The sequence below is a fragment of the Siphateles boraxobius genome, unplaced genomic scaffold (assembly GCF_051911475.1).
Source record: "Siphateles boraxobius isolate OS27281-9 unplaced genomic scaffold, OSU_SipBor_1 66, whole genome shotgun sequence".
NCBI lineage: Eukaryota > Metazoa > Chordata > Actinopteri > Cypriniformes > Leuciscidae > Siphateles > Siphateles boraxobius.
Genome location: NW_027509193.1, coordinates 20,471,168 through 20,493,934, shown reverse-complemented (window position 1 = coordinate 20,493,934; position 22,767 = coordinate 20,471,168). Strand labels below are relative to the sequence as shown.

At 38.9% G+C, this 22,767-nt stretch overlaps 1 protein-coding gene across 3 annotated transcripts in view; it reads left to right on the top strand.

The window, feature by feature from the left end:
* Positions 1-22,767, top strand: part of elfn2b (extracellular leucine-rich repeat and fibronectin type III domain containing 2b) — a 130,773-nt gene that overhangs the window by 26,428 nt on the left and 81,578 nt on the right. For all 3 annotated transcript variants that reach the window (XM_077212912.1, XM_077212913.1, XM_077212914.1), the window contains exon 2: positions 5,819-6,023. The gene's annotated coding sequence lies outside the window, so the exon portion shown is untranslated. The remainder of the gene's footprint in view (positions 1-5,818; positions 6,024-22,767) is intronic.

Here is a 22,767-nt window from a genome sequence, read left to right as displayed (position 1 = left end):
ACTGACAATCTCTCCTCCCTTCAGTGCCACTGTGAGACAACTGAGAATTCATTAACTCACTGCACTCACAGACCAAGAGAGAGAGAGAGAGAGAGAGAGAGAGAGAGAGAGAGAGAGAGAGAGAGAGAGAGAGAGAGAGAGAGAGAGAGAGAGAGAGAGAGAGAGAGGATGTGAGTGTGAATTGAGACAAAAATGAACATGATGGCGTAGAAATAGAAAAAGCAAATATGCCATATTAGCAGCAAGGCCGTGAGCGATAGAGGCAGAAAGAGTGAGGGAGGTTGAGGGCAAAAACAGAAAAGGCTAACGGTGAACAGCAGAGGCTGGAGGAAGAGGAGGTGTGGAAGAGAAGAATGAAGAAAGGAGCGAGAGAGACAGAGAAAGTGGCTGTTGCCAGGGACAACAGCATAATAGAGAGCAATCCTCCTACACAACCTCTGCCTTATTTTACTCCTCCTCCACTGTGGATTGATTCTCTCTCCCTCCGTTTACCTGCCTCAAGTCATGTCTGCCGTGGACCTTGTCAGAGTCAACAATGCTTTATTGGCGTCATTGTTAAAGGGACAGTTCACCTAAAATATAACTCTGTCAATTACTCATCATAATCTTGTTGTTGTAGACATGATGTTCTCTCTTTTGTTAAACACAAAACATGAATTTAAGTAATGGTGACCAGTGACAGACACGTTCCATAAAAAAGCACTGTAAAGTATTATAAAAGAAATTTATTCCTCCATTCTTGGCATTGTTGTGTATTGATTTACCATATTTGAATATGTACAAATGTGATGAGATTTGAGAGCTGTTCAAACAAAACTAAGAGACCTTGTGAAAAAGATGTACACTTTAGCATACTTTTAGAAAGAGTACTTATCACAGCAATAATATACTTTAAATGAACATGCTTAAGTGTGGACAATGTAATGACACTTAAATGCATGTTAATTGCAAATACATGAAAATGCATTAGTTTAAATTTCTATTAATTATCTCTATCATTTATTTCTATCATTATCAGTTCATCTGAATCACCTGTGTTTAGTTAACCATAACCATCACCATCTGTTTCACCTGTGTTCTGTCAATCTATGTTCATCTGTGTTTGTATTTAGGCCCCATTTACACGTACATGGTTAATTTGAAACACTGAGACATTTCCCTTCGTTTGTGCCTTTCGTTTACACAAAAACGGAGAATTCGCCTCTGAAAACGATTCTTTCTAAAAACTCCGGCCAGAGTGGAGATTTTGGAAAACTTTGTTTGGAAGTTTGCATGTAAAGAAAAAACTGAGTTTTAGGCAGCCAACATCACAGTATGCGACAGAACTTGCACCTGCGTCAAAAGTGCAACCTCTTCGTTCAAAAGAGAAAGAGGAAGTGATTTGTTGATTTTCGGGATTCTGATTGGCTAACGAGGGCTTGAGCTTCTTGTTACACTGCTAGCTACAGGTTTGGCATGCTCTTAATGGCATATATACATGGGTTTGTGTAAACAAAAAGGTGGAGTTGCCGTGGGTGCCAGCCTGCAGCTCCAACCTGGTCGGTGGATTACTGACTATTTACTTGTCTATAATAATGCTTGAAATTTATATTAGTTAGGCTAGTTGTTTTTCTATGTGGTATTTTTGATTTTTATTCATGTTTTTCAGCTACAATTAGATGTTTTACAATACGACTTAGTATGGAATAATACTAAGTATTATTACTAAGAATAAATGTGGACCTCTAAGTTTTTTTATTTTTATTACCTTATTGGAATCGAATTTAGGAATCGATAAGAATCAAAATTGATAAGCAGAATCGGAATCGTTGAAATTCAAATGATAGCCAACCCAAGAGACCATAGGAAATGCATGAGCTCAAGTAAATTAATTATGGGGAAAATAAAAGGACAACGTAAACAAAATTATATATGAGGAATTAATTTAAAAACAAAATATAGCATATAGAACAAAATTAAATGGCTTATCAGAGCATTGAATCTCCTTCAATACTCTGACGTATTTATGTCTAATGTATTTATTTGAATAATTATCTGTCAGTGTGGGTAAATCTGGAAACCATTTTTTGGAAAAGTGATGTATGTTTTGAATTTGTTCACAAAATGAAGTCAATGAACATAAAGAAGTAGTAATATATGTACATGGATAAATATCTGTCTTTCTTTCCTTTCTCATTACACCTCCATCTCCTGTCTCTCTCCTCTGAATCTTTACATCTCCTCTGACTCTGCTCACGGTTGCCTGACTCATTGATTTGGGTGTGTGATTGATGGAAAGATCTGCCCCATTATTCCTCTCTCTCCCACCTTCCCTCTCCAATACCAATACCAGAACCTTTGCTTGTTAAATTACAGCATCTACCAGTCAGCCAATAAACTGATCTCCTCAGGCTCATTCCACCACACTTATCCCTCATTCTGTCTCTACAAAATATTCAGATGCTCCTCTGTCTCTTATCGCTCTCGCCTTTCTGGAATGAGTCTGGAGATCTGATTTGTAACTGATGATGTTGATTGTGTTACTTGGTTCTGTTTTGTCAACACATTCTAAATCTCAACTCGTCATATGTTGGCGCTTTTTAAAGCCCAGGGTACTACTTTATTGTCATTTTTCGACGTGCAGGGTACATCACACATCGTACATACGACGGGCAAGGGAATTTTATTTTCAAAATGAAATAAGATATATTGCGGTGAAATTATTGCCATTATGACCATTTGCCATTTTGCCACCAATTTGCCATGTTTGAGCATATAACCCAACCTCTACCCCTAAACCCATTTGTCTATAAAATAAAATAAACACAAGATAGGCAAATATCACTACAGTCACAATTTATTCAAAAAATACAAATATTCTGTGTTCCAAGGCAAAACGATTGATTTGTGTGAGGAAAAGACCCAAAAGTGATCACGTCTCCATCCGTCATAACATTAAAAAATTGCTGCCCGAAGAAGCGAGAAGTGAGAAGTTTGAGAAATAGCATTGGCTCTCGTGTTGTCTCGTGACCTATTGTGTCATTCTAATGTTCGGGTGTATCTTTTTGTATCTGCTCTAAGACACAAAGGTTGAGGATCCAAATGCAGTATTTATTGGAAAGGGTAATCCAAAGACGAAATCCAAATCCAGGCAAGGGTCTTACACAAACAAGCAATCCAAACAATAACAGAAAAGGGCTGAGGCAGGGAGAGAAATCCGAGGGAACAGGCAGAGAATCAAGGTAACCAGGACACTGGAGAAACATGATACAAACACGCTCAGAATTGCAGTATAAACACTAAACAAGACTTTGCAGGGAATGAATGTGAAAACCAGGCTTCCCTATCACTCATGTTCGACGTAACATCAACGTGACGACGTAATTAGGATCAATTCAGTGAACGCTATCATCTTCGAGTGTCTACAGAACGAGCCAATGAACATTGCCATGCGTGAATTGCGTCACGCGCCCCGACCCACAGCGCGAATATAAACAGGAAGCCGGCGCATGCACACATTGTCTTTCACTTCGGAGCTGAGTTTCCTGTAGGTTTTCTGAGATACAGAGTCCAGTTGCATTGAAGAAATCTCTCTTCTCCTCTTCTGTTCCAGTGTTGGTGTGACGGTGCGAACAGCGAGTGGCCACGAGCTCAAATCTCAAACAAACTGCTGTTATAACAGCACTAAAAGTGTTGTGCCGGTTCGGTAGGCGTTTCCCTCAAGTGTACTATTACACAGCGGCCATTCCCTGGGTGCCTCAGCACTGTGAGAGGGTACTAAGAGAGCATTTTTAGTTTTTTGTTTTTTCACAAAAAAGAGAAACACAAGCATAACACTGCATCCTTTTCAGGATGTCATTCCACTTGTGCATTTCTGGATGCGGTCATTCCCTGGTGCCAGCAGACGGCCACAATAGTTGCCTCTCGTGTTTGGGCATTCAGCACGGTTTGGCAGCTTTTGTTAATTGTTCCCATTGCGGGAATATGACTATGGCAGCGTTGAGATCGAGACCCGCTTACCTCTAAGGAAGGTGCTGTCCCCTCGCCTATACCCCGATCTAGTGCTTATTCTGGACCTCAGAATAGGCCTACTTCGGTGCTTAGCCAGGGTGATCTAAGAGTTACCGTGAGGGCTTCCTCGTCAAGGCATCTCCGTGGGCCCCTCACGCCTCACTAACTCTACCGCCGACGGAGCCTCCAAAAGAGCGTGCTGGTCCTTCTCATGGACAACCAGTCATGTCTTTTGGAGCTCCTCCTGATGACCAGATGTCGGTTGCAGCATCGGAGGTGGAGCTTCAATCCTCTGGAGATGAGGATTCGGCTGCGTTGCCCCCTTTGGGCAGTCTAGCGTTACCTGAGTCTGATCCAGAATGGGCGGTTACGCTTTCCCGGGCCGCCGAGAAGGTCGGGCTTGTATGGAATCCTCCACCACGTCCCGAACATTCTCAGTTTGATGATTGGTTTCTCCATTCTGGGACCATGCTGGTTCTCAGCGTGCCGCCCTGGTGCCATTCTTTCTGGAGGTGCACGAGGAGCTCACTAGGACGTGGTCGGCACTGTATAGTGCCAGAAGCCGTCCTAGTGGCTCCTTCCTCCTGACCGCCCTCGATGGCGGAGCGGCTAAGGGATATGTAGATGTCCCACTGGTGGAGTGTGCCGTTGCGATGCAACTGTGTCCAGCGTCTGCTTCCTCCTGGCAGGGCAATCCACGCCTCCCATCCAAGGCATGCAAGTTTTTGGCCGCTCTTACGGCGACGGCTTAAAGGGCCTGTGGACAGGCTGCTTCCGCCCTCCGTTCCTGTCCTGCAGGTCCACCAGGCCCAGGAGCTAATGGACATGCACGAGGGTGGTTCTGACCCAGAGCTCCTCCGGGTGCTCCTCCGGGAGCTCTGTGCAGCAACTGACCTCATCCTCTAGGCGACGAAAGAAACCACACGTTCTGTCGGTCAGGCGATGTCCACCTTGGTGGTCCAGGAACGCCACCTTTGGCTCAACCTGGCAGATATGAGGGACACCGATAAATATCGGTTCCTGGATGCCCCTCTTTCCCAGGTTGGGCTATTCGGCGATGTGGTTGAGAGCTTTGACTAGCAGTTCTCGGTCGCCCAGCAGCAGACGGAGGCCATCCGACACATCCGACACAAAACCAAACAATCCACTATACACGACCCCATTCCCGCGTTTCTGTCGCGTTTCTGTAGTTCTAATGAGACATAAGAAAACTACTAATTTGACTTGCTTTACGGCAAGCGCTACAATTGCTACAATTGCTCGTTTGTGATGTCGCAATACATCGTACTTTCAAAAAATCATGCATCATACTCTACCTTGTCTGTGGCCATTGTTGATTCCAAAGCCGGTGCTGGATAAACAGAGAGCATGTGCGTGCGCATGTGATAGTAGGCTGTGGTAGGCTAAATTATTTAAGACAGCGGTAATGGACAATTCCGCTTCCAACCTGTAGGGCGACCACGGAGGAAAAATCACTTGGTGTTGCTTTAAAGTTAACTTCATTAATTTATTATTTTTAACAGAAATTTGTTTGCGATCAAACAATTGTTGGACCCCCTGTTGAAGACCCTTAGTCTAGTTCAAAGCACAAAATAAACGAGTGATAAAGTCTGTGTTCAGTTTCTCCCTTTAACTTCATACTCCCTACACTCTTTCATCATTCTGGCTTTGCCTGTCAGCAGCTCCTTAATGCCAAGTCTGCCACCTTATTTAGATTCAGGCTAATTAAGAAAACCAAGTGGGTTTTGCAGCACTACAAACAACATTATTCAGAAGTTGTGCCAGCTCTTTAACTGTCTCCCTTTCTCCCATCATCTTTTATCTACAGCTCAGAGCTCATCGTTTCCCAGCCCCTGTTCCCTACGACAAGTGGATTTCAACCAAGGCTTAAATACTGCAGCATCAAGACCGCTTATACTTGACGTCTGCAGCCACAGACCTGGTACGGCGATCACACCTGATCTGCTGCACAAGAGGAAGACACTGCCACAGTCTCATTTTACAAAAGATAAACTGTGTAGCAGAGAAAGCAGGTGAGTGCTAACTGGCATAATGACACTATATTGGTACTGTTTAAGGCACTTTTTGTGTATTGATTGTTTAACAGGCTCCAGATAACCTTGTGAAATGGTGCATATGACTATCTATGTACAAATTCCCTGCAAAAGCATTTGTTCCATCCGTTTGCGTTTTTTTTCAACAAGCATCAGACCTGCCCCAGGCTGGCAAGCACTGTGGTTTGTGTTTTTGTAAATGATGATGGACCTGTCATGTCATTTCCACTCTCTTACACACATACACACTATGCACACTCAGTATTTAGAAAGATATCTGCCCTCTTCTGTTTTAAAATACAGGCACACAAGAAAGATAAGTATTTTCATTTGACTTGGTCGAGTAAGTATACAGTTGCTTTAAGAGTCCCACATATGATTTCTGCTCTCTTTAAAGGGGTTATGAATTGAGAAATTAAATTTCCCTTGATCATTTGACATATAATAAGTTATGGTACTATAAAAATATCCTGTAAGTTTCATAACTTCAAACTTGTTAGTCCAAAAACAGCTTTTATTGAAACCAAGCTCAGAAAACAAAAAATTTTGGATTTTGTTACATTATTACGTCATAGTGTGATGAAAGATCGCCTCTGCAGAAGAAGATCAACGTCTACTTCTACATCATTACCTCTTTAGCTCCCACCCACCGATTCGTTCATGTCATGTAGTAGTAAATACGAGAGAGACGCAAACACAGGATTTCTCCAGCAACAAAACAATAGAGATGCCTCTGGATTACAAGAAGTTTTGAAGTGCCAAGTTGTGGAAAAAAACAGTCTTTAAATTGCCATATGATTGCCTAATGATACTAACAGGAAAGCTTGGATGAACTTTATTTTTAACAAAGTTCCAGTCGGATCGCATAAGTTAAACTGTTCACTTGTTCACTTTTTTTTTAATACGGCAGATTAGTTTTTAAACAAGACACAGTTTGACGCAGGCTTTTCAGAGAGACTGAAAATAAAAGATGATGCATTGATAACCCGGCTTCTCTTGACACTCCACTGCTTCAGAGAATAGTTAATGATATGCTAAAGCCCGCCCGCAGGTTGATGTGATTGGTTACAAGGTAGTTTGTGACGTAAGAAAAAACTGTGATTTTTTTTCACTGCAGTTTTAAGGAAAAAATCTCAGCAATGGAGTTGACATAAATTTGCTCATGATTTGTCTTAAAGAATTTAACAAACACCGCATTGACATAAACAACATTAAAAATGAGATTTTAGATCACAGGGGGTCTCAACTTCAAAATGTTGTCGATTTTATTACAAAATTCAAACAATAGATGTTGTTTTGGTGCACTTTATTATGGCGTGATTGACAGTTCAAGCTATCAAGCACGTCAACAGATCTTCTCATCTCCTCTTTACTACAGCACTCTTTACTAGAGAAGAAATGTTGAAAGATTAGTAGAAACCATTCTGTTATTAAAAAGTTTATATAAAAACTGCCTTGTGTGCACTTTAATTTGTTTGTACAACTCAGTTTTAGTTATTTGAATGTTGATTATTAAATAAGTTTGGATAATTAATTGATTATTAATTTACTATTTAGTTTTGGTTTTATGTCAAGTGCATCCTGAATTTCAGCCCAGAATTTTCATTTCAGTGCATCCCTACAGAGAGCACAAGGCAATCAATGAAAGAGAGACAGAGAGAGGGGTTGTGTGGTTAGTGTGTAGATGGTGTATGTTTAGAGACACAGGTGACCTTTTTATGTTTTTTAAGGGGCTGTGAGGGCTCATCTGCTGATCTTCCCTCTAGCTGGATCACTGCAGGGGGAAAACTCATATTGTGTGATGTGTCTCTCCTTGCTTGGCACATGAGAGGTGAATGTGTGTATGTATGTGTAAAATGGCTATTCTGTAATAGCTGCTGTGGCACTCTGTTGACAGTAAAGGTCGGTCATGTAGAGCACATTAAGCCAGGACCTTTAGGAAAGGCACAGAAACACACAGTGAGTGAGAAGGAGTGTGTGTGTGGTTCTGTGTGTCATGTGAGTAGCGACTGTACTGTTGAGAAGAACATAATGGCTGCCTCTCCAACCATAGCGATTAACAGGAACTCTGTTATTACTGCCTGACAACAGTGCTTAAGTGTGCTGTTTCCACCCCTGCCCTGCCTCACTCTTCTCACAAGGACAAGAGTTACCATTACATCCCTCTATCCATCCCTCCCTACTGGAACACAGCTGGAGACAGGTTCCCGTCAGGAGGGAATTCAGACGGCAAGCTTTATTTGCATATACCATTTAGAGTCAGTAAGGTGTTTATGAAACAAGTATAGGATAATGTAGTTGAACAATGTTTGATTAGAAGTCCGTCACTAGTTGTTTTGGGATGATTTTGTGTATTTTTAAAGTCTCAGTCTCTGTGGTTTTAAGAGATTTCAACCATGGGGTCATTAAGAGGAGGAGGTCTGTTTTGTCTTGGGATCAAACAACCTCTGCCGTTATCTTGGTGGTTTCTGAGCCGTGCCATCTCTGAACCAATCAGTCTTTTCCAAACTATCTAACATTGACAACGTTCTCCTTTAGTTGAGCACATCTCTAAGAAGCTTTAGAACTGGCTTGAGCCCACTCCATTTATGGCCCGAGATTAGACTGGTGTTTTGGGGGTCTGGAATGTTGAGTTTTGTGTGGAATTATGTTTGAACGAATAACCTGGAGGCTGGAGGATTCATTTGTGTTTGGTTGGCCCTCAATTCCTACAGAAGTCTCTTATGCTCAAATAGGCTGCATTTGATCAAAAATACAGTAAAACAGTAACGTTGTGAAATATTATTACAATTTAGAATAACTGTGACAAAACTGAAATTTCAGCATCGTTTCTCCAGCCTTCAGTGTCAACTGATCACTCTAATTTGCTGATTTGCTGCTCAAGAATTGTTTATTATTATTATCAATGTTGAAGACAGCTCCTTTAGATTTTTGTGAAAACTATAACACTTCTATAACTTTTTTTCAAGATTCGTTGGTGAATAGAAAGTTCGGAAGAACCGCATTTATTTAGATAGATATCTGTTGTGACGTTATAAATGTCTTTTTGTCACTTTGCATTAATGTAATGCTTGCTGAATAAAATGATTAATACAAATAACAAAAAACTTTCTGACCCCAAATATTTAAACAGTAGTGTGTGTATACTGTATCTTTCATCATCATTTAAAGTATTAGTGCTGTTTTACACAAACCTCTCTTTATTTTTAATAAAATTGTAAAATAGAATTCTATCTGTGAATGGATATTTCTTTTATTCAACAGCTTAATAAACAAAATCTTGTATGTTACTTTTTAGACACAATGTTTTAGAGACTAACCTGTTTACACGTTATTAAGATGCGTTTTGATTTATCCGATCACAAGTGGACGACGCTAAATACGGGTTTAAACAGGGTCTAAAACGTTTTAACTTGTCCACTTTAGACCACTTTCAGAGGTAGTCAAAATTCATTTCACCGGATTGCTTTCATGTGGTCGAATGTGTTTGAACAGCCACAAAAGATCACATACTCTCTGCCTACATTATGGGAAGCGCACTAGCCAGACGGGATTTAAACTTTGTCGGCTGGAGACCCAAGTTTGGTTTGGAGACAAAAACCTACCAAGCACAATGTTCTCTCGCCATTTCTGATTTTCAACACACACATGCCACTTTCGGCGTCGTCTTGAGGCTATCAGAGCAGAAAGGCGTTTTTCCGTTGTCTCCTGTTGCGTTCATATGTAAATTGCACGAGCTTATTTTGTCCATTAGATCAAAAAAGCCCATACATTTACTTGCCCATAGACCATCTCCTCAAAGAAATAAGGACAGAAGTGGTTGAAAGTGGACAAAAGAAACGGATTAAAAGTGGTGAATTTCATTCCTGAATGAATCAGTGTTTTTGAATGAATTGTTTGAAAAAATGATTCACTAGATCACTTGATTTGTTCCTGAATGAATCAGTGTTTTTGAATGAATTGATTTAATGATTCACTGACTCAGTAATTCCGTGACATAAGAGTCATTTGCATAATGATGTAACCTGCAGAAGAGTCCCAGTGCTTTTTGGATCAGAACTGACAGTTGTATAAAATACATCATAATAATTTGTATAGAGATAAGGAGGCCTGTTTGTGTTGAAAATAATAATTATTTAATTTAAATACTCAGAGGGCAGCACTATTTCAGAACAAGTAGCACCCTAATAAACTGGTTAATGGTTGGTTAGTGAAAAAAACAGGTTATTTGCACTGAACTGAATCAGTGAGGCAGCTGTTGAATGACTCTATCTCTGTGTTTCTCTTTGTCTTTTGTTTCTCTATGGACTTCAAATCGGTCGCCTGAGCACAATGAGTCTTTAAGAGGATTTTGATGTCTGACAGCATGACTTTTTATTTATCCAAGAGGCTTTATGCATGTGTGTAGATGAGTCATTTTGATGTGGACATGAGCAACATTTGAGATATTGTCTCTCAGTGGGGGTTAATGAGTAACACTGCGTGTGGTGAAATTATGTCTGCTAAATCATATTATGTCTCTACCTGCGACCTGATCTGGTAGGCTCTATTATAGCAGAACGGAACATTATGGTGCACTTTGACCATCTCAAATATTTGTTTGATCCTTCTCTACATGATGTTCTCTGTAAAGTGTACGTGCGTGCGTGCTTGCGCGTACGTGCGGGTCACCGTGATTTTGCTAAGTAAGACATGTTCCTGGATCAACATATTTTGTTGATCCTGGAACAACATTCCTGTCCCAAAATGTAGTCCTTACTCTATCCCTACCCCTAAACCTAACCCTACCCATAACTTTTCCCTAAAATCAGAGGGAAATGATAGGTGAATAGCACTGATGTTGAAGCACCTTACCCTGGTTCTAAGCCTAAACTTGACATAAACTGTAAACTTGTCCCTCAAATCTGATTGGTTGATCTGAAAGTTGTTCCATGATCAACAAAGATGTTGATCCAGGAACATGTGGTACTTGGTGAAATCACGTTCACCATGCGTGCGTGCGTGTGTGTGTGTGTGTGTGTGTGTGTGTGTGTGTGTGTGTGTGTGTGTGTGTGTGTGTGTGTGTGTGTGTGTGTGTGTGTGTGTGTGTGTGTGTGTGTGTGTGTGTGTGTGTGTGTGTGTGTGTGTTTGTGTTTGTTTGTGTATGTCCAACCTGCTCTAAAATAATTGAGAAGTCAATCAGCTCTATCACAACGAAACAGAACAATCTATTGTGTTGCACGACTCTCCCTATTTGCACTGTATTAGTATTATCTTGGAACCTCGTGTGATTTAGAAACTACCCACCCACATCTGAATTTCATGTGGCGCATTCGCACTGGATAAGCGAAGCCTGTGATTTTACTCAAACTTACTGACTTATCTCCCGGATATGATGTCAATAGGCTATTGCTTGGAAATGTCTTGTAGTTTAGGTCTAGCTGTATGATATATCTTAAACAGAATAAAGTTATTTACCGCATGCTGCTATACATGTCATCCATCTCCATCTAATCATTCTTTTTGTTTTTGCTCTTCTGATGATTTTCAGCTTTCTCATTCTGCAAATTGTATAGTTGTATGGTGTAAGTATAGAGATATGACCCAGCACCCAAAATACTATCAAAACACTCCAGCCTCCATTCTCGAAAGATGGATAAAAAGGAAAGGAAACAAAAATCTTGAAAAAATTATATACAATCCCGCCAAATCACAGAGATGCCAATTTGCACAGGACTAATATTATTACAGGACCTCGGTGTTCGGCGAAAAATGGTAGGTCATTTGCGGTGGAATTTTTACTTTAATAATTACAGACATGGCTGAGTCATGGTTGACTCAAAGACACATTTTCAATTAATCTTTCTCGTTCACGATTGACAGTTAATTCTTTAATTACACAATGCTTTAGAAACAACATTTAACCTCATTCTGGTAAGTTGCTTTGGTTGGAAGATGCCTGACAATAAAATAAATGAAATGCAAGTGCAACTTGTATTGTATTGGTTTTTAGTCAAATTGCGTTCTGTTTTTATAAGATGTAATTAAAGATTTCTAGAGGAAGGATGAACCAATCTGAGCCATTCTGTGTTCTCTTTTAAAAGACAAAAGACAGAAATAGAGAGTTCTAATGAAATAATTGATCAGAGGCCCATCTCAAGCCATTGAGGTAGATGGAGTTTGTTTGGTAGTTGCAGCTCTTGGTTTTTTGTTTCAGACTGTCTTAATGGCTCCACATTCTGTAGTCATGTTCAAAACAGACCCATTGTTCTCGGCTGATATCGGTACTCGGTCTATATCTGGCAACTTTCAAGTTACATCAGTCTATGCATCTGTCTGCTGTCAGTTAATTTCAGGCTAGTTCATATTAATCTACTTTCAATCTTTCTGTTCATTTCCCTTGCCTGCTGTTAATTAACTGTAAAAAAAAAATTATTGGTGAGAAATAAAACGAGGCAAACGTAAACAAAATTCAGACTGCTCTGTTAGATTTGTTGGGACAGCATTGTGCTTTAAAGCACAAATGTTGCTTTAAAATTGTGTATTAAGGTCCAATTCTCACTATTGACTATGACTATTAACTACGACTTTTGGCTAAATAAATTCCTAATTTCTGTTGTTGTTTTTTTTCTACGGGCAAAAGGTAGTTGTTAAGTTTAGGAATTGGCTAGGATTAAGGGATGTCTAATATGATCATGCAGAATAAGGCATTAATATGTGCTTTATAAGTACTAATAAACAGCCAATATCCTATGCATGCTAATCACAAGCAACTTTAATCTTGAGAATTGGACGTTAAACTAAAGTGTTACCCATTTAGCTAAAAAATATATTTTTTATAAAAAATATATAAAATAGTTTTTACTTTGTGCTTGTCTGGAAAGTGGACATATATGAAAGTGGACTGGAAATTGGATTTGAAAATAATTGGATTTTTGTGTTTACACTGCTCAAATATATTCAGGTTTATGTTGCATACAAACAAAAAATTTAATTTGGGTCACCAGTCGAATGAAAGCAATTTATGTAATAAAGAAGATACAGACCATTTTGCTAGCTAGCAGGAGGCAGTTGGATGTGTGAGAATATAGCTTTCTTACACTCTGTCACAGAATCAGTCACAGTCAGACTGTCGATGTGTGGCCGTCTGTGGCTATTCGACATGTGTGAATGAGATAGCTCATACACAGAGAATCTTTTCCTGGTGCCATAATGGCCAACCGGTCACACGAGCCGTGAGTACTGAAAGCAAGACTTGAGTCACTCTGTTAAGTGTCTCCTCAGAGGAGACTTGGAAATAACTGAAATCATTTGGTGAAGTGATATGGAACTGAAATGCGGTAAAGACCTGCCTGGAACTACTTTAGCCGTGCGTTTCCCTGAAAACAATTAAACATCTCAGAACGTTCGTCAACCAATCAAATTCAAGCATTCAACAGCCCTTAGAATAATGCAACTGAATTTACAGCACGTAACATACAGCCGGACAAGTGTAGTTCAGTTCCTGAATGAATCTAATAAGCTCTTATTAGACACAACTAATAATAATAATAATAATTCATTACATTTACATAGCTCTTTTTTCTGCACTCAAAGCGCTTTACATATGGAAGGTGGGAATTTCCTCAACCACCACCAATGTCCAGCATCCACCTGGATGATACGACAGCAGCCATAGTGCACCAGAACGCCCACCACACACCGGCTTACTGGTGGAGAGGAGACAGAGTGATGAAGCCAATCAGTGTAGTTGTGTACAATTCACTGGCTGTTCATATGGCATTAGTGTAATTAAAAATACACATTATTCATTTTGTTAGCAGTATTTTAGAAATGTTAATGAATAAAATATCTTATCACATTTTTTGGTTAGCTTAACCTCTTGCAGCCGTTTAGTGTGGTAATAGCCCAGGGTGACTGCCAACGTATATGTGTGATACTGCCATTCATATAGAAGTGTGAGTGAGGGGTGGTTTTAGCTGGTGTTGCTGTTGGGGTGATGACACATTTAAGGACAATTATTGATTGCATTTTGTTGCCTATAACAAGACTGTGTAAACACATTATGTAATAGGCTAATTGTTATTTGTTAAAAAAAATTACTTTTTTAAATCATCTCCTGATTTGGCAAAACATTTTTTTTATGTTTGTTAATACATTACAGTTGAGGGGCAGATTTGTTTAGAAAGAAATTAATACTTTTATTCACCAAGGATACATTCAATTGATCAAAAATAACATTTATACAGAGGTGGGCTGTCAGGGCCATCAGGGCCTTCTCTGCTGGCCCTGTCAGAATCTAAAATATAAATATAATATAATATGATATGATATAATATAATATAATATAATATAATATAATATAATATAATATAATATAATATAATATAATATAATATAATATAATATAATATAATATATGTAAAATATATATTTTTCATTTTTACGATTATTTTCCATAAAGAATATGGTTATTTTTTGTGAGGCTGAGCTGGATTTTCCATATGGTCATCTAAACGCATCACATCTCCGGGGACCAGCACTAGAAGTATAGCTACCCTTCCGTTGAAGCTGCCATTTCCCATTTGATCATAACTTTGACTGACGTGTATCATTAGCCAATCAAATTTCGATGCGCAGTGACAAAAACGCCCTCAGGGCCCAGCGATGTGTCGGCGCTAGCCCCGCTGATGTCATCAACCGTTTGAAATGTTGGCGGGTTGTGAGCATTTGAGCAATGTCAGTGAACTAAGCTATGGCCGCTGCCTTCACACCTCTTACCGGTCCAGTTGACGATCTCCTTCCTGTGCCTTTTTCAAGGCGTATGTTTGGAGAGAAGAAAGAGATCATTTAAAAAGGAAGATCTACACCTAAGCTGGATGGGCTGACCAAGGCCGGAAAAGGTTTTGTGCGGCACTTCACTGAGGGTAACTATGACCGCTATGACTGGCTAACAGCTAGCACTGAGCGGAACAGGTTATTTATCATTCACACAGGAAGTGCAGCGAGGAACGGGGTGCAGCCTTTCTTTTACTGTCTATGGGTGCAAGTGACAACACTGTGAGGGGTGTTAGTAAGCTTGTTACCCTCGCAGTGCTGTCAGCTGCCCCCTGTTCTCTCTCCCTCCCATGCATGCACGCACGCACACAGACACACACACACACAGTATCATTCACACAGGAAGTGCAGTGAGGAACGGGATGAGGAACCAAAGTGCAGTGAGGAACCACATAGCTGGAGCCAGCAGACTTGTTCAACATGTTGACGTTAAAGGCCCTGTTGGGACCAAGTTTTTGTAAATGTTTTGTAAAAGAGTAAGAGTAAGTTTTGTCACTATGCAAGCATTTTCAGACCATAAATGGCCTGGTACAAAATAGGGATGAGTCACGATATTCGATCAGTTAGAAGACGCATAAAGCTTGCCACAAAGAACCAGGCAAATGTAGCCTAATCATTATGAATGTGTCAAATATAACAAGGAGACATTTTAATTGTTTATTAATAAATAGTGTTTTCTGTGACGATGCTGACTCGCCACCTTCGCAGTATTGTGAAGGTGCTTATAGAGATAAATGCACACTTCATACGGATTATAAGAGAGTTGTCTGTTTCTTTTTGTTTTGAATTGTTTTGTTTAAAAGTAGACATTTCAAGCTTAGATATATTTCTGAGTTTCTGTTCATTTATGAGACAAGCTCCAGTTCACGTGCGATGCAAGTTATATCGCGTCGGCGCCTCCATGTCCTGATTATAGGCTGCTATATTTGCTTCTTATTTAGCCTATTAAATCCAGGCAATTGGTTAAAACATTGATTAAAATTAAGATACAATTTATACAAAAACGAAATTCACTTTAAAGAAAGGCTTTATACAAAACAAAACTTAATAAAGCGGTCAAAATGATGTCTCTCGATATAGGCTGATCACTTTTCATATAATCAACATAGATGAAATGGAAAAAATAACATATTATTTAAACATAAATATGAAACTAACTTTACTTTAATGGCTACAACACGTAGGCCTACAGAACAGAGAAATGAAATGAAATGTTAAGGGGGGCGGGGTTTTGAATAATAATCAAATTATTGCCAGCGATCGTCGAATATTATTTTTGCTTGAAATGCCCATCCTTACAAAAAACGAAATGTCTTAATCAGACAAAATACAAGCATCATAGCATAAGAAAGAAATGTAAATAAAGAAGTAAATTAAAAATACATTAAAGTAGGCCTAAATAATAAATAAAGAAATAAAAGAGGCTCAGTAGCTTCTGAAGCAGGAACACAAGCATGTAGTCGCAGTTGTTGTTGATGTTAGGCTACTGATTTAGCGTGTCTGACTAGTCGACACGTGGGGTGATGACATCATCGTTTCATAAAATATGTTGGGGGGGGGGGGGGGGGGGGGGGGGTGACGCGTTACTGAAGGCCCTGACTGAAACCCCAGGGTACGCTACCTCATTTATAACATTAAAAAAGATTTATATTTTAAATAAATGCCCTTCTTTTGAAATTTGCATTTATCAAAGAAATGTATCACAGTTTCAACAAGAATATCAAGCAGCACAACTGTTTTCAACGTTGATTTTAATAAGAAATGTTTCTTGAGCAGAAAATCATCATATCAGAATGATTTTTCAAGGATCATGTGACACTGGAGACTGGAGTAATGATCCTGAATATTCAGCTTTGATCACAGGAATAAATTACATTTCAAAATGTATTAAAATAGGAAATAGTTACTTTTAATTGGAATAATATTTCACAACATTACTGTTTTTACTGTATTTTATCAAAAATATGCAGCTTGTATAAATTACTTTTTTTTTTAATCTAACCTTCCCCAAACTTTTGATTAGTAGTGCATATATTTATTAAAAGTACTAAAAAATAATTTTGTTAAATTCTGATGTGTGTGCATGTGTGTTGCTTTGATGTGTGTTCATCTCCATCCACTGCTGTGAAGTGTTGCAACATGTGCTGTCTCTCTGTGTCGAGACTCATAAGATTAATCCAAGGCTATGGTTTGAGCTACAAAGAACTGTCAGAAGAATAACATTAATTCTTTATCCTTCACATGTGTACCCGTGTTCCTATATTGAATCCACAAGCAGATGGCCTTACATTTAAGAAAGATTTTGATGGTGGGGGGAGGACGTTATTATACACATAGCTCAGTGACGGAAATACTAGTGTAAAAGCTCTCCCAGGCCGAGAGTAGGGAATAGATCACGAATCTGTGTGACAGACCAATAAACAGCAGTTTCCACTGTGATTGACGCTGTTGTGAAAGATGTTAGACACACTGATACACATGTTGTAGATTGTAGGGCCAAAAGCCACTGAACATGTGCTTATAGACACTTATTTTGTAAATCAACAAGTCCTTAGAGACTGTATGACAAATAAAATGTGCTAACACACACATACCTTTTGAGGCGCATCTAAACTGAGCTGTTCACACTCTCAGCTGTTCCTCATGGTAGGTGACAGGCTGCCAAAGAGGGAGGGTTTTGTAATTGAATCGAAATGACAGATTGCTGAAAAAGAGAAGGTCGAAAGGACCCAAAGGCCTGTATAAGGTTCTGGAGTAAATGATTGTGAGAGAAGAGTTTTGAAAGGATGTGTCAGTGTTTGAGATTGACGGTTGTATTTACTAACAGGTGTGTCTCTGGAATTGCCCTGCACATATACAATAGCACTGGCGCAGATCGAACGCAGTCTGTATGAGTGAGTAACCAAAGTCAATTTTCATCTCTCGATAGCCTCCAGTAATGGTTGTAACCATAGTCACAGGTAATGATAGTAAATATCAAGACTCCGAATTGCGTCTTTAAGGTTTTTTTCTTTCTTTTCTAAACTGTCTAGCATTTGAACCACTCATGAACAGTTTGTGGTAAAAAAAAAAAAACTCATTTTTTTTCTGCCATGTTGTAAATGGTATATAATGATAGTGTGAATGTATGAAAATTGTTGGGCTTTTGTCATTTGTACATAGTTGTTATATTCGTACGGCACACATTTAACTAAATTCACTCTTAAAATGCTGTTTTGATTGATCACAAGGTAAGTAACTTCTGTTATAGAATGTGTTTGTCATTTTTACTTAACTCAACTGTGTATGTTTATATTTCAAATTGAACTAACAACCATATTTTATAGCTACTGCGCTTTCTTGTAACAGAGCACATAATGAACAATGTGTATTTTATGCAGCGTTATGAGGAGTTGTCTGCTGGATAGTTGCTGATCCAGAGCCTGTGTTTTAAAAATAGGCATGTTTAATAAGCCCTACAGTCTAACATTCTCCATCAGTGCTGTATAGCTCATTTTACAGCGGCTGATTTACACACACACACACACACACACACACACACACACACACACACACACACACACACACACACACACACACACACACACACACACACACACAAACACGCACGCACACATGTAGTGTTTCCATGTTTTATGGGGACTTTCCATAGACATAATGATTTTTATACTGTACAAACTGTATATTCTATTCCCTTACACTAACCTTTCCCCTAAACCTACCCATCACAGAAAACTTTCTGCATTTTTACATTTTCAAAAAACATCACTTAGTATGATTTATAAGCTGTTTTCCTCATGGGGACCAAAAAATGTCCCCACACGAACAAGGATTTCAGATATTGCCATCCTTATGGGGACATTTTCACACACACACACACACACACACACACACACACACACACACACACACACACACACACACAGCTTATTCTCTCCAGACATATTGAATGAGTACAGCACCCCAAGCTAGATAAGCAGAGTGGGAGCCAGCCATTTTAACTACTTGGTTCCACATTAAAGGCCTAAAATTATATTTTAGGCAATAAAGGGTTTTAAAGGTGCACTCAGTAGTTTTTTCTTTCTTTCTCTGTAACCCTCTTGTCACCGGACCCTTTCACCTACTAAATAAATTAAAATACATTCATTGAACTAAAATGTGAGATCAACATAATCAATAATCATGTTCTGTTTTCCAGGGACAAAATGAATGTATTACAGTTTTTTTTCTTTCGATTTTTCAATTCTTTAAGGTAAATGAAAATTAGCAGTTTGCGTCAATAGTCTGTAGTAATTTACGGGATTACAGTAAAGAGAAAAAAAAATGGTAGAAACTAAAAGTACATACTGTAATTCGAACAAATAACAAACAAGACACCTGCTTAGCCTTTCAGCTGAAATTGCAATTAGCAGTGTTTGAAAGGCACAAGGCTGAAATCTATTATGTTTTGAATGTGTGGTTCAACATTTGACAGCAGTGTGTTAGCATTTGAACAAAGTGCTGTAAATCCACAGTGTTGTGCAGGTTGTGGTTAAAGTCATGGGATAAGTGTGTAGAGTTTTGAAAACTGTGTTCAAGCAATGAAAAACGAACTAGAGTTTGGTCCACATAAACTGCTGCTGTACAGACTGTAGTTAGAGTTTTGCACATGTAGCTCAAGTTGTGCTCACTGTCGTTTAGCAATCGAAAAAAACTGTAAATGCATATATCTGCTAAAAACATAAAATACCATTCAAAAGTTGCATTTTTTTAAAAATGTAATTTATTCCTGTGATGGTAAAGCTGAATTTCCAGCATCATTACTCAAGTCTTCAGTGTCACATGATCCTTCAGAAATCATTCTGATATGATGATTTGCTGCTCAAAAGACATTTCTGATTATTTTCAATGTTGAAAACAGTTGTGCTGCTTAATATTTTTGTGGAAACCAAGTTTGTTTTATTATTCTTTGATTTTCAAAAGAACAGCATTTATTAATACTAAACTTTTTTACATTACAAAAAAAATCTGTCACTTGAATTTAATTTAATATACCCTTACTGAATAAAATAGTAATTTCTTACGTTCACTAGCCAACATTTGATTGCTCTTAATGGGATCTAATGTCAACTTGATCTGTAAATAATATGATGTCTATCAGCATACATTACAATATAATCTACAGCATGTCCTACATGTCAAAAGAAACTACTTTAAAAGTGAAATTTGACAGACTCTGGTCTCTGGATGAGAATATAATCTCTCATGATGAAGCCAGAGTGAGTCAGGTGAGCTGAAATCGTAGTGAGCATTCTGAGTTGGCAGAGCTGTAGCTGCACACTGAGACTGATATTGAGGTGAGAGCACTTGTGAGATGGAGAAACACAGATTGTCTTCCCATAGCTGAGGTGGTAATTAATATCAGGATCTGGGAAGTGTGTTCTGGTGTTTCATTAAGAGCTCCAAACTCTGTCATGATTTCTGGCTGCCCTCTCTGACTTAAGGTCTCTTTATAAAGTGAAGGAGCAGTGAGCTTTTCTGCTTATTAATGGAGAGGATCTGGGGCTTGAGGTTGGTGGCTGTGTTGAGCTGTTGTTTCCGAGAGGACTGCACTACACATGAGACCGTTTCTGTGCTCCCTATAGCTCTCGTGAAACAGGTTCTTTTGCATGACCTCGACGCTAGACAAATGACTGTGCTGACTAATGGCTTCGGTGGACCTGTGAACCCTTGAGTCAAAACACAAGTGCACTGATGAGTCAATAAATGTGAAACTGACTTTACCAAGCATGCTGTGAATAAGAGAATTGGTAAATGAGAGAGAATTTTAGGATACTAAAAATATCAATTGTCATTAATTCACAGATCATTCAATCACTCTAATTCACATGAAATGTTTCTGTTGTTGACCATAATGTACACCAATGACTATCACTTAAAAAGATTTGTGGCTAAGACTCATAATTTGACCTCTGCCCTTTTCACACTCACTTTTACAATGATGTATGACATCATACAGTACGAAACCCTGCCTACTGTGACAACCTCAGGCTGTGACGTTATTATTTGGATAGTATAATCATTATGCCAGTCATTTTTGTTAAATGGAAGGCAAGGGTTGCATAGCTGAATCCTGTGAGATGGTCTATGACAAATAAGTAGGTCACAACATTCAATGTAAAGTCACTTAGCACCCACTGAACACCAGAAGTGTTGTGCCGTGACTAGATCTATAACACTATAATAAATCAACGCCACACATTTAAATGTACACTGACTAGCAGAGTGAAAACATAATTTGCCCTTTTCTTTGCAATAAAAAATTATTTATACGCATAGTTTTGAAAATCAGGGTTGTGCTGCATTCAGAAATGAATCGTGAATGTTTTTTAATTCTAATTGTGATTATGATTCATTCTACACCAAAGGAGTCCATTTTCACAATCTCACCTAGTGGCCCACAGGCTGACCTTGAGCAAGAGAAAGATAACCTAAAAGAACCCTGATGAATCCTACAAAATGTAAACAGGTTTGCCAAGTCATACATTTCATAGGATTTAAATAGGGATCTCATTACTCTGCACCCTCTGATTCATACACACACACACACACACACACACACACACACACACACACACACACACACACACACACACACACACACACACACACACACACGCGCGCACACACGCACACACGCACACACACACACACACACACAGCTTTTTTCTGGTCATGGTACACCTCCACATCCTCTGTCTTTCCTACGTATCTGCAAATTTTCTCAGCTGTCAGCTCATTTTCAGTGCTTTATTCAGAACAATTTAATAGTCAACTAATGTAATTTGTTTGTCACAGAACTTCACAGTTTTGTAGTACTGCTTACATATTTTTGTGTTTTGTGGTTGATATGTTTCTGTAAACTGCGATACAACCAAAGCTAAGATATTTAAATGTACATTTGTCCCTCATGCTTTCATTAAAGAAGAATAAGGAGAATCATGAGAATCGAGAGTGCGGAGAGAGAGAGAGATAAAGACAGAGATGGAAAGAAAAGTGAGCCACAAGCAGCCATAAACAGCTTGACAAAGCATGAAATATTCATCCCAGATGAACATAGACATCCTAAGGCATGAACTTTAGTACCCTCTCATCTTCAGCACATTTCCACGAGCGGGTTTGGTGATTTTCCTGCTTTTTTCCTCCTTCTTTTTGGCTGAGTGAATTCGGCATTGTTTTTCAGTTGTTTCTGGATTATTTTGTACGCGCTCTGATCTGATTATAGCAAAGATAGGTCAGCTTACATAATCTCACAGTTCGCTACATAAAAAAACCTCTCCTCCACGTATCACACACACACATAACAGCTTACACCATACACGTCCATAATAAAGACTGTTAGTATTTCCAGTCTGATGTGACAGACAGCAAATATGGCATTTGATGGGAATAATCCACTAATGTATGATCTTCAAAAATCTCCTTTGAAAACTAGATGTATATGGTCACTCCAGATTCAGAACCACTTAATGCATTAGAAGTCGTAAAGCTGACAGTCTTTCTGACAGATCTCTCACTCCCCCACTCTCTCAGATCTGACTTTTCTCTGGCATATCTGTGCCATGTTCTTGCAGACAGATGTATGCGAGAGACCCCCTGCTGATCTCTCGCTCACACCCTCCAGATCACTCAATTCCTGTTATCCACAACTATTCACTCGATCTGTCGTCGTAGCTTCAGAAGAAATAACTCCGTGTCTCTATCCTGCCATGTCAATAATGGAAACAAGGCTGATATTGGCTCACTTTTGGTTTTGTATTGTTTTATACATCTTCATGTCTTTTACTTTTTCTTACAATGTTTTTCAAGCTTTTTTTCATCCAACGCAGTATTTCCTCTCTTTTTTTAAATTATGTACTCCTGTAAG